General features: G+C 41.0%; 1 protein-coding gene across 6 annotated transcripts in view; it reads left to right on the top strand.

The window, feature by feature from the left end:
• The window catches only part of LOC134353657 (RNA-binding Raly-like protein), a 1079267-nt gene that overhangs the window by 1018151 nt on the left and 47606 nt on the right, over positions 1-13510 (top strand). The gene's annotated exons all lie outside the window — the stretch shown is intronic.

The following is a 13510-nucleotide window of genomic DNA, read 5'->3' as shown; positions in this document are numbered from 1 at the left end:
ATTTCATAGGAGTTTGAAGAGATTTGATATGTCACCCAAGACTGGCAAATTTCTATGGTCGGTATTCTGACTGGTTGCATCAACATCTGGTATGGAGGCACCAATGCACAGGATCGGACAAAGTTACAGAGGGTTGTAAACTCAGCCAGCTCCATCATAGAACATTTTTAAAAAGTGATGCCTCAAGAAAGCAGCATCCATCATGAAGGACCCTCATGGCACGCCTTCTCCTCATTACTACCATCAGAGAGAAGATCCAAGAACCTGAAGACACAGAAACAACATCTTAGTAACAGGTTCTTCCTGGCTGTCATCAGAACTCATGAACACTACCTTACTAGCAGGTCAACTGGTGCTCTACTTATTTACCTATATTGCAATTTATGTTAATTTTATTAACTATACTGTTCTGCTGCTACAATACTACAAATTTCATGACCTGTGTCAGTGATAATAATCCTGATTCTGATTTAAAGTAGCCAATTAACATTATAAACTGGGTCACAATGCCGAATGAAGATGATATTGTGGGATCGCCTGGTGGCCACCCATTTCAATTCTACTTCCCATTCCCATTCTCAATCGTCTACTACCAAAATGAGGTCACACTCAGGTTGGAGAAGCAACACCTTTTATTCTGTCTGGGTAGCCTCCAACCTGAAGGTATGAACTTTGATTTCTCAAACTTCCAGTACTTGCTGTCCCCTTCACCATTACCCCATTGCCATTTCCTTCTCTCACCTTATCTCCTTACCTGCCCATCAGCTGCCTCTGGTGCTTCTCCAATTTCCCTTTCTTCCAAGATCTTCTACCCTCTCCTATCAGATTCCCTCTTCTCCAATCCTTTATCTCTTTCACCAATCTACTTGCCAGCTCTTAACTTTACCCCTCCCCCTCTCCCAGTTTCACCTATCAACAACCACCTTGTATTTCTTCTTCCCGCCCCGCTTCTTACTCTGACTTCTCATCTTTTTTCTTCAGTCCTGGTGAAGGGTCTCAACCCGAAACATCAACTGTTTACTCTTTTCCCATAGATGCTGCCTGGCCTGCTGAGTTCCTCCAGCATTTGTGGGGGTTGCTTGGATTTCCAGCAGCTTGTGTTTGCTTCATTACCAATGAAGTAATTGATACCATTGGTTGAGTTGGTGGACAGGTATCTGAGCAGGCAATCTAGGGTATAAGAAAATAAAATGCTGAAAAGTATCAGCAGGTCAGGGAGCATCTACAGAAAGGGAAACAATTAGCATTACATTTCAAATACTCTAATGTTGACTGGGCCAACCATATTGTAAGATGCTGTGAAATGTGTCCGAGAAAGCTTCCTTCATCAATATATACAGTAGATGGACCTACTAGAATTAGATCCTCCCATATACTGAAAGACTTACTCCTGGGAAATAAGCGGCAGAAGTGTCCATTGATGAGCACTTTGGGTCCAGTGACCATTATTCTATTAGTTTTAAAATAGTTATGGAGAAGGATACAACAAGTTCCCTGCTTAAGGTCCTGAAATGGGACAAAGAAAATTTTGGAGTTATTAGTTGTGACCTTGCGGAGGCTGATCAAAGTGAGATTGTTTGTTGGGAAAGGGGTATCTGCTAAATGGAAGGTTTTTAAAAGAATAATGTCAAGAGTTCAGGACTGGCACATTCCTGTTAGGATGAAGGTCAAGGCTGGCAGGTTTTGTAAATCTTGGTGAAAGATATTGAAACTCTGTTTAAGAGAATAAGGTGTTTGTTACTCAAAATTTCCACCATATGCAGATTCTCTTGTGTTCATGAGAGATAACAACAAGATTCTATCTTCTAATCCCTCTAGAATGTCCTTACAATCCATTCAGATCAAAAGGATCAAAGGATTGTTGATAAATGTTGGCATTTTTCAGGATTTTGCAAATCCTGAAAAATAAAATTTAAAGGAAGATAAGGATCTAAGAGTAGAAGGAATAGGGGTAATAATAAGACCATAAGATATAGGAGCATGTTCAAACCATCGAGTCTGCACCACCATTCAATCATGGGCTGATGCAATTCTTCAAGTAATCCCCACTCCCCTGCCTTCTCCCCATATCCTTTGATGCCCTGGCTAATCAAGAACCTATCTATCTCTGCCTTAAATACACCCAGTGACTTGGCCTCTACAGCCACTCATGTCAACAAATTCCACAGATTTACCACCCTCTGACTAAAGTAATTTCTCCACATCCCTGTTCTAAATGGACATCCTTCAATCCTGAAGTCATACCCTCTTGTCCTTGACTCCCCTACCACGGGAAATAACTTTGCCAAATCTAATCTGTTCAGGCCTTTTAACATTCGGAAAGTTTCATTGAGATCCCCCTCATTCTCCTGAACTCCAGGGAATACAGCCCAAGAGCTGCCAGACATTCCTCATATGGTAACCCTTTCATTCCGGGAATTATTCTCGTGAATCTTCTCTGAACCCTCTCCAATGTCCGTAAGTAAGGAGCCCAAAACTGCACACAGTACTCCGTGTGGTCTCATGAGTGCCTTTTAGAGTCTCAACATTATATCCTGCTTTTATATTCTATACCTCTAGAAATGAATGCCAACATTGTATTTGCCTTCTTCACCACCGACTCAACTGGGAGGTTAACCTTTAGGGTATCCTGCACAAGGACTCCCAACTCCCTTTGCATCTCTCCATTTTGAATTCTCTCCCCATCTAAATAACAGTCTGCCTGTTTATTTCTTCCACCAAAGTGCATGACCATACACTCTACATCATTATATTTCATTTGCCATTTCTTTGCCCATTCCCCTAAAATATCTAAGTCTCCCTGCAGGCTCTCTGTTTCCTCAACACTACCCGCTCCTCCACCTATCTTTGTATCATCAGCAACTTTAGCCACAAATCCATTAATCCCAGAGTCAAAATCATTGACATACATCGTAAAAAGCAGCAGTCCCAACACCAACCCCTGTAGAACTCCACTGGTAACTGGCAGCCAGCCAGAATAGCAACACACATAAAAGTTGCTGGTGAATGCAGCAGGCCAGGCAGCATCTCTAGGAAGAGGTGCAGTTGACATTTTAGGCCGAGACCCTTCGTCAGGACTAACTGAAGGAAGAGCTACTAAGGGATTTGAAAGTGGGAGGGGGAGGGAGAGATCCAAAATGATAGGAGAAGACAGGAGGGGGAGGGATAGAGCCAAGAGCTGGACAGGTGTTTGGCAAAAGGGATATGAGAGGATCATGGGACAGGAGGTCCGCGAAGAAAGACAGCGGGGGGGGGGACCCAGAGGATGGGCAAGGGGTATATTCAGAGGGACAGAGGGAGAAAAAGGAGAGTGAGAGAAAGAATGTGTGTATAAAAATAAGTAACAGATGGGGTACGGGGGGGGGAGGTGGGGCATTAGCGGAAGTTAGAGAAGTCGATGTTCATGCCATCAGGTTGGAGGCTACCCAGACGGAATATAAGGCGTTGTTCCTCCAACCTGAGTGTGGCTTCATCTTTACAGTAGAGGAGGCCGTGGATAGACATGTCAGAATGGAAACGGGATGTGGAATTAAAATGTGTGGCCACTGGAAGATCCTGCTTTCTCTGGCGGACAGAGCGTAGATGTTCAGCAAAGCGGTCTCCCAGTCTGCGTCGGGTCTTGCCAATATATAAAAGGCCACATCGGGAGCACCGGACACCTAGAGATGCTGCCTGGCCTGCTGCGTTCACCAGCAACTTTTATGTGTGTTGCTTGAATTTCCAGCATCCGCAGAATTCCTGTTGCCAGCCAGAATAGGATCCCTTTATTCCCACTCTGTTTTCTGCCGATCAGCCAATGCCCCACACAAGCTAGTAACTCCCCTGTAATTCCATGGGCCCTTATCTTGCTAAGCAGCTTCATGTGTGGCACCTTGTCAAAGGCCTTCTGAAAATACAAGTACACCACATCTACTGCATCTCCTTTGTCTACCCTTCTTGAATTTCCTCAAAAAATTGTAGTAGGTTAGTCAGACAGGATTTTCCTTTCAGGAAACCATGCTGGCTTTGACCTATCTTGTCATGTGCCTCCAGGTACTCTGTAATCTCATCCCTAACAATTGATTCCATCAACTTCCCAACCACTGATGTCAGGCTAACAGGTCTATAGTTTCCTTTCTGCTGCCTCCCACCCTTCTTAAATATCGGAGTAACATTTGCAATTTTCCAGTCATCTGGTACGATGCCAGAATCTATCGGTTCTTGAAATATCATTTTTAATGCCTCTGCAATCTCTCCAGCTACCTCGTTCAGAACCCAAGGGTGCATTTCATCAGGTCCAGACTTATCCATCCTCAGGCCATTAAGCTTCCCGAGCACCTTCTCAATTGTAATTTTCACTGCACATACTTCACTTCCCTGACATTCTTGTATGTCCAGTATATTGCAGATGTCTTCCACTGTGAAGACTGATACAAAATACGCATTCAGTTCCTCTAACATCTCTGCATCTCTCATTACAATATCTCCAGTGTCATTGGTCCTATATCTACCCTCTACTTTCTTTTACCCTTGATAAACTTAAAAAACTTTTAGTATCTTCTTTGATATTTGTCACTGGCTTCCTTTCATAATTCATCTTTTCCTTCCTAATGACCTTCTTAGTTTCCTTCTGCAAATTTTTAAAAGCTTCCCAATCCTCTATCTTCCCACTAGCTTTGGTTTCCTTGTATGCCCTCTCTTTTAATTTTACTTTGGCTCTGACTTCACTTGACAGTCATGGTAGTGTCCTTCTTCCATTCAAAAATTTCTGCTGATTTGGAATATATCTGTCTTGTACTTCTCTCATTTTTCACAGAAACTTCAGCCATTGCTGCTCTGCTGTCCTTCCTGCTAGTGTCTCTTTCCAGTCAACCTTGGCCAGGTCCCCTCTCATGCCATTGTAATTTCCTTTATTCCACTGAAATACTGACATATTGGAATTTTGTTTCTCCTTCTCAAATTTCAATGTGAACTCGGTCATATTGTGATCACTGTTCCATAAGGGTTCCTTAACCCTAAGTTCTCTTATCACCTCCAGATCATTGCACAACACCCAATCCAGCACAGCCGATCCCCTAGTTGGCTCAACAACAAGTTGTTCTATGAAGCCATCCCTCTGACATTCTACAAATCCTCTCTCTTGGTCATCTAGTAATGACCAAGTTAGGTCTGGAAAAAAAGGAGAGCTTTAAAAGGTACTATTGGTTTGGCTAGTGGGATTTTATGCTGTAATTGTAAAACAAAACAATTCAATTGTAAAATAAGCAGTTCATTTGTTGTAGCTGGCAAAATCAACATACTGAGAAGGTAATTTTGGAAGATGGACACTATGTCATAATAATCTAACTGTGCAAACCTGAACCCACACAATCCCAATAATACACCAGAAGGGAAAAGCCTGAGAATGTAGTTAAATTCACTATCCAACCGCATCATCTTTACAATTTCAGTGTGGTACCAGCCGTGATGCAGAATTATAATGATGAGGTTAGATGTGGCACAGGAGTTGTACAACGAATGGCAGGGCACTGGAGATTGTAATGGAATAGAAGGATCTAAGTGTACAAGAGCATAGTGCATTGAAAGGAGCATCACAGGTAGACAGGGTAGTGAAAAACGTGCTTAGCCCACTGATTTTATCAGTCAGGGCACTAAGTATAGGAATTGGGATATTATGTGGCAGTTGTATAAGTCACTAATGATGCCACATTCAGAGAACTGAGTACAATTTTGATCACCTTTTTTTATAGGAAGGATGTAGTTAAACTGGAAAGAGTGCAAAATAAATTTGTGAGGATGTTGTCAGTACTAGAGAGCCATAATTGTAGGGAAAGATTGGCCAGAAAAGGTCTTTTTCCCTTGGAGCAGAGGAGAATGAGATGTGACCTCCTAGAGGTTTAAAATTCATGACATAATAGATGGAAGCAGTCTTTTCCCCAGGGTAAAGGAGTTCAAAAATATTTTAACGGTGGAAAGGGTGAACAGCTTCAAGTGCCTGGATGACAACATCTCAAAGAATCTATTATAAAGGTGAAGAATGCACACTAGTGGACTTATTTCATTAGGAGTTTGAAAGGATTCGGCACGTCACCAAGAATTTTTGCAAATTTCTACGGATGTGCGGTGGAGCGCATTCTAACTGGTTGCAGAGTCTCTGTTACAGAGGCTCAAATTACAGGATCGAAAGAGGCAGCTGAGGTTTGTAGGCTCAGCCAGCTTCATCAAGGGTATAAACCTGCCTGCCAGTGAGGACATCTTCAAGAGGTTGTGCCTCAAGAAGGCAGCAGCCATCATGAAGGGCACTCACTTTCTGTACAATTTGTTCCTCTCATCAATACCATCGTGGATGAGGTACATGAGCCTGAAGACCCACACTCAACATTTTAGGAACAGCATCTTTAAGTCCACCATCAAATTTAATAATGGTCAATGAGGAGAATCTTGTTAATTCTCTTTTGCTCTATATTTATTTATTTTGTAACTTAAGCTCAGTTGCCATTTTATTAGGTGCCTCCTGTACCTAATAGAGTGGCCACTGAGTGTACATTTATAGACTTTTGCTGCTGTAGCCCATCCACTTGGTTCAATTTATTGTGAGTTCAACGATGTTCTTCTGCTGTTGTAACGCATGGTTATAAGACCATAAGACATAGGGAAAAAAAATAGGCCATTCAGCCCATTGAATGTGCTCTGACATTCCATCATGGCTGCTTTATTATCCCTCTCAAGCTCATTCTTCTACCTGTAACCCTGTAACGTTGATGCTCTGACTAATCAAGAAACTACTAACCTCCACTTTAAATACACTCAATGACTTGGCCTCCACAGCTGATCATGGCAATGGATTTCATTGATTCACCATCCTCATCTCTGTTCTAAAGGGACATCTTTCTAATCTGAGGCTGTGCCCTCTGGTTCTAGACTCACCTTCCATAGGGAACATCCTATTCACATCCACTCTATCTAGGCCCTTCAATATTTGATACATTTCAATAAGATCACCCTTCATTCTTCTCCAGCAAGTGCAGGCCCAGAGCCATCAAACACTCCTCGTACATTCACCCTTTGGTAGCAGCAAAATCGATCCAAAATCAAAACAAAACAATTGCTGCCAGCCTGCAACCCCAGACAGTGTTGTTATACTTGCATGACTTGCTCAGAGCTCCAATAACTGCTCCACAGAGTCAAATTCTTTATTCTTATCCTTTATTAGTAATTAGCAAACATACAATTAAGCATTACTGAGCGTTATCTCAGCAGTCAGCCTTTATGACCAGGTTCCCAGAGAGGGAATTGAAAAGCATAGCACTAATAATCATGCTGAGAACTTAGAGATGGAAATAAAGCAAACACAAACTTCATTTCACTATCTATACTTGTAATAGAATTAGGGAGCATTTGTTTCCAATATAGGCACATGAGCTGACTGAAATTGCTTTAATGGCACACTATTTTTTTCAGTAGGTATCAATGTAAGCACATGATCAAACCGTTGTGTCAACTAACAATAGAAGTTGCGGAGTTGCAAGCCCATGATAAACCTGAGGTGTAGCACGTACAAGGAATAAAGTTGGTTGCAAAGCAAGTCCATCCAAAAGCAAATATGCCATTCACAGGGTCCTGACGAAGGGTCTCGGCCTGAAACGTCGACTGCGCCTCTTCCTATAGATGCTGCTTGGCCTGCTGCGTTCACCAGCAACTTTGATGTATGTTGCTTGAATTTCCAGCATCTGCAGAATTCCTGTTATATGCCATTCACTATAGCACATGGGGTCAGAGATGGTGATAGCACCAAGCAGCACACAGCACAAGCGCCACACCTAGATTGGTGAACATAATCTAATTCTAGGACTCGCGCAAGAAATTAGGATGTGGAAGGATCAACGTTGAAAACTGCTGCCATTGTACTAAATGATTGTTAACTTCTACCTGATCGGACCATTTGGCCTATCAAGTATGCTCCATCATTCCACGACAGCTGATTATTTATTTATTGAGATAAGGGCGTGGAATATGGTCTTCCGACACTTCAAGCTGCAGCACCCAGCATTCCCACAACTTAATCCTGGCCTAATCAGGGGACAGCTTTCAATGATCAATTAACCTACCAACCAGTACGTCTTTGGGCTGTGAGAAGCAACAGGAGCACCCGAAGGAAACACATGTGGTCACAGGGAAAATGTAGAAACTCCTTAAAGACAGTGGTGGGAAATGAGCCTAGGTCGTTGGTACTCAATATTAGCAAGACCAAGGAGCTGAATATTGATTTCAGGAAGAGGAAACCAGAGGTCCATGAGCCAGTCTTCATCAGAGGATCAGAGGTGGAGAGGGTCAGCAACATTAAATTCCTCAGTGTTATCATTTTAGAGGATCTGTCCTGGGTCCAGTATGTAAGTGCCTCTACAAAGAAAGCACAGCAGCACCTCGACTTCCTTTGAAGTTTGCAAAGATTCAACATGACATCTAAAGCTTTGACAAACACCTGTTGATGTGTGTTTGATTAGTTAGTATGGAAACACCAATGCCCTTGAATGGAAAAGTCTACAAAAAGTAATGGATAAAGCCCAGCCTATCACAGGTAAAGCCCTCCCCAGCATTGAGCACACCCACGTGGAGCCCTGTCACAGGAAAGCAGCACCCGTCCTCAAGGACCTCCACCACCCAGGTCATGTTCTCTTCTAACTGCTACTATCAGGAAAAGGGTTCAGGAGCATCAGGACCCACACCACCAGGTTCAGAACAGTTATTATTTCTAAAACATCAAGCTCTTGAACTGGAGGAGATAACTTCACTCGCCCCATCATGGAACTGTTCTCACAACCTATGAACTCACTTTCAAGGACTGTTCATCTCAAGTTCTCTATATTAATTGTTTATTTATTTTTTATGTATTTACACAGTTTGTTGTCATTTGCTTACTGGTTGTTTGTCTGTTCTGAGGGGCACAGTCTTCTATTTTCCATCTTGCATTTCCAGAGAATGCCCACAAAAAATGAATATCTGGGTTGTATATGGTGACATATATGTACTTTGATAAATAATTTTAATTTTACTTTTAACTTTGAACTTTGTCTGCACTTCTAGAATAAACAGCTGACTGTCACACTGCACTGGCCAGCTGTTCATAAGTCACAATAAAGAGTTTCATTATTTCTCTCTGTATGCTTGTCATGTCAAATCATGAGCACCAAGAATAGAACCCTTTAAAACATTAGATCTGCTAATACCTCATGTGTAGCCTAATGTCAACTTTCAGTGTTGAAGACTCTGTGAAACATCTTTGGGCATCTTAAAAGTATCTTGTATTTATATAACACCTTTGCCATTATTGCTGTTGTGCTCTGGACTATCAAAATCATTGATATGAGTCAGTGCAGCGCCTCATTTTATGAGCTGTTGAGTTTGTGGGCTTTGTGCTGTTTCTTCTATTGATTACCTGCTGGCAATTTGTAAATAACGGTTCAGCCTGATTTTCAGACTGACTCAGTTGTGCTGTTTATCTCAATCAAAACAACCCTATTCTATTTCATTCCATTCTCCCTTCACTTTTGTTAATGTCAAATGTTTTCTACTTCAGATAAGTATAAATTTATGCATGACTGTGTGCTGCAGCAGCGAGTTCTTCTTTTGAAAATCATCGACAATATCCTATTACTATGCACAGTATATAACCAAGAATATTTCCATTGCTTTTACTGCCTCTTTATATTCCTTTTTCTAATGTCCTTGGAGTGCATCAGTTTTTATTTAAATTTTATCTCACTGTGTAGGGATGACCTAGATGTAGGAGAATAATGCTTCCTATCTTTTTGCAGTTAATTAACAGTCCTCTTCAAGACTGATCTGAATGCTTTCAAATATGATCAAAGGAAACAGAAACTGGGTATTGTTGAATGCAGAATTTATTAATGTTTTCCTCATAAATAATACAAACCTACTAGTCCAGTCATCACCACTGACATTTCCATCGATTGTGTAGATTTATATAAATAGTTCAAAAGAAGGCCAGTTTTAATTTACTTATTATATAATCAATAATCTACAACTTAAGTGACTATCATACTTTTATATTGAAATAAGCATCCAAATAAGATCTCAATCTATTGCACAGCTCAGGAAATATATAGGATATTAGTTGCAAAAGAAAATTTAAAGATTGGGTTTAAGGCACAAAAAAAATTTGAAAAACTAGGTCTGGTCAGCTAATGGTGTGGGCACAGGGCGAAGTGGTTAAGGCATTGGACTAGCTACCTGAAGGTCGTGAGTTCAAGCCCCAGCCGAGGAAACGTGTTGTGTCCTTGAAGAAGGCACTTAATCACTCATTGCTATGCGACGACACTGGTGCCAAGCTGTATGGGTCTAATGCCCTTCCCTTGGACAACATTAGTGTCGTGGAGAGGGGAGACTTGCAGCATGGGCAACTGCTGGTCTTCCATACAACCTTGCCCAGGCCTGCGCCCTGGAGAGTGAAGACTTTCCAGGCGCAGATCCATGGTCTCGGTCAGCTAATGAAAAATTGTGATTATTAAAAAGGTTTTTTGCTGTACAGCTCAAGATAAAGGAATATTGTGCTTGAAAGAGGAAATGATGGAGAAAAAGATAACCGGTGAACTGAGTAGATCAGTAACAGGAGAATGAAGGTTGTTTCAATGCACATGAACAGGCAATGTGTTATGATCGAACAATCTGCTGAAAGCTTTAAAGATCTTGATCTTGGGTTGAAGGGTCCAAGGAGCATGAAAATTGTGAGCTTGTAAGGGGATAAATACAAGGAGAATGCTGACCTGATTTTTACAGAGCACTTGAAATTAAACTTAAACCAAAATTACAGCAAGCACACTTTCAAGACAGAAGGGATAGTTGAGTTACAAACAGACTCACGGGAAAATTAACAACTAACCAAATAAGCTGGTTTGGAAATTTATTTCAGCAGGTAATCAAGCAGATGGAAATATTAATACATTCATATTTTGAGTGCAGGGAGATGAGAATAAAGTTGTTAGAGCGATTGCACTATGGTGGAAATGAAGAAATCAGCTAAGATGACAGAAAGTAGACAGATAAAACCATACCAAAGGCATGGACATTAAGGTTATTGCAATCACAGAAGATGTCACAACTTGAAATCCAATATTCTTTATGCTAGTCTCTCTCACAGCCCTGAATAAATTATGGATGCAAAACTATTAAGTGGTGGTACAATGTAGTAACTCAAGAAAGAAGGAAATGGTAGAAACTAGGCATTAACTGCAAAGGATGAATGCATCTTTTTCAGATGTTTAGAGAGGGCATTGGTGATGCTCTTATAGCAGGAAGGAGCAATCGGAGAAATTAGAGGTTCATTTTATTACAATTCATGGAGTTAATACAGAGAAGTGGGAGCTCAAAGAATTTGTAGGTTTTTAAAAGCTTGATGGGTAAACTGGATGAGAAATTGATTATGGAGAAAGCTTGGAATGGGTAAGAGTCACAGAGTCAGAAAAGTACAGCACAGAAATGGGTTCTTCGGCCCATCAAGTCTATGCCAAACCATTTAAACTGCCTTCTCCCATTGACCTGCACTGGGACCATAGCCCTCCATATCCCTACTATCCATGTACCTACCCAAACTACTCTTAAATGTTGAAATCTAGCTTGCATGGACTACTTGTGCTAGCAGCTTGATCCACACTCTCATGACCCTCAAAGTGAAGAGGTTTCCCCTCATGCTCCCCTTAAGCCTTTCACCTTTCACCTTAACAAATGACCTCTAATTGTAGTCATACCCAACCTCAGTGGAAAATCCCTGCTTGCATTTACCTAATCAATACCCCTCACAATCCTAACCTATTCAATCTTTCTTTATAGCCCAGGTCTTCCAGACCCAGCAACATCCTTGTCAATTTTCTCTGTATTCTTTCAACCTTACTTTACACCTTTCCTGTAAGTAGGTAAGTTTGGAAGAAGGATTAAAGAGGGAATCAAAACAAGAAGAAAAGGGAGGCAAATTATTTCTGTAAATAGTGTTCACTTTGGCATTGAAGAAATCCCATAGATCCTTGAATTTAGAATAAAAGATATAGAAGTTTGAATATTAATAGATTTAAAAAGTGAGGTGAAGAATGGGTCCTTTCTTTGCCAATAATCTGGGGATCTAGAAGTGATTCTGATCTTGAAATTCAGTTAAAAGTAACTTTTAGGATGTATCTTTCAGAATGCAGAATCATTCTAAAACTAAACCAGACTGTTTCCAGCCTTTCAGTGTTAAATCTGTCACAGAGATGAGTTGCCAAGCAATTTTCACGCCATCTCTACAGCTGCCTCTTGCCACTGACAAAACATCATCAAACATGACCCCGACTTACTTATCCTGTTGCTAAAAGCTTCATCCATTCCTTTGTTGCCTAAGGATATTCCATGCACTCTAAGCTGCTTTCCCTTGTTCCACCCACTGTAAACTTGAGGTCATCCAAAGATCCACCACCAGGTCATTAAAAGCATTGCCTCTTTGCCCATAAGAGTTTGATGCTTATATTGTTTGTACAGGGCTATGTTGGTTTAAGAAAGCTTTTATTCAGAATTTTCCACAACCTCCCACTTCCATATCACTGTAACCTCTTCAATCCCGACAATCCTTCAAGATTGCTACACTCCTCAAGTCCTAATCACTTAAGCACTCCAAATTTACTGATTTCACTGTTTACTGATTGCCCAAATTTTACTGACATTGCCATTAGCAACTGTGCCTTCAGCAACCAAGATCTCAAGCTCGGAAATTCCTTTCGTTGGCTTTAATGGAAGTGAGTATAAAATACGTACACCACAAAACAGCATATGTGTTTGGAGATTAATCTGTATCTCTGTGTTCAACCAAGATTTAGTAGATAGTAACCAGGCCTGTCATACCCCAGTTATGTCAGAATTTATGATTATATAAATCATTGCAGTGGAAATGTTTGAATCAAGCAATCATCCAGAAGTTATTGAGCATGAAGTGCTTACTAGTTTATCAGAACTTTCATCTCAAAGCAGAAATTGACATGAGCTGAAGGATAAATGACAATGCAAATCACCTCCCTTCCCTCTGCTGGAGTCATTACCAAGTCTAATGGGTAAGCATTGCTGCTTACTTAGTTGTTTCTATTTATCTCTCTCTCTCCTCATGTTTTAAATCATAAGCTATCATTTAAAGTGTCTGTAATTAAATGTAATCATATTTATCTCGTACATCTTTCAGAAGTCTTTAAATGTCTTCTATTGGAGACTCTTAAAAATGGTTCCAAAGGCTTTTGATAGCAGTGAGCAGTCAAAGGCCATCAAGGCATTCTGGATGCATTTCAAAGCCAAGGCTTCAGGAGCCAATACCTGAGGCTTGCTAGAAATATGGATGCCCCTCTGCTCTGTGAGACAACTGTCAAGCGTCACCTCTATTTCTAGAAAAGGTGAGAGTGAGCAGATGCACCTCGTGGGTGGGGGGGCAAGTTTAGACAGCAGAAAGCATGGGAGCCAGGATGATATTTTATCCTCTGTCATTGAAAGTAAATAAGAGCAA

This window comes from Mobula hypostoma, chromosome 1 (assembly GCF_963921235.1).
Source record: "Mobula hypostoma chromosome 1, sMobHyp1.1, whole genome shotgun sequence".
NCBI classification, from domain to species: Eukaryota; Metazoa; Chordata; class Chondrichthyes; order Myliobatiformes; family Myliobatidae; genus Mobula; species Mobula hypostoma.
The sequence above is the reverse complement of the archived record's forward strand: the minus strand, read 5'-3'. Positions and strand labels throughout refer to the sequence as shown.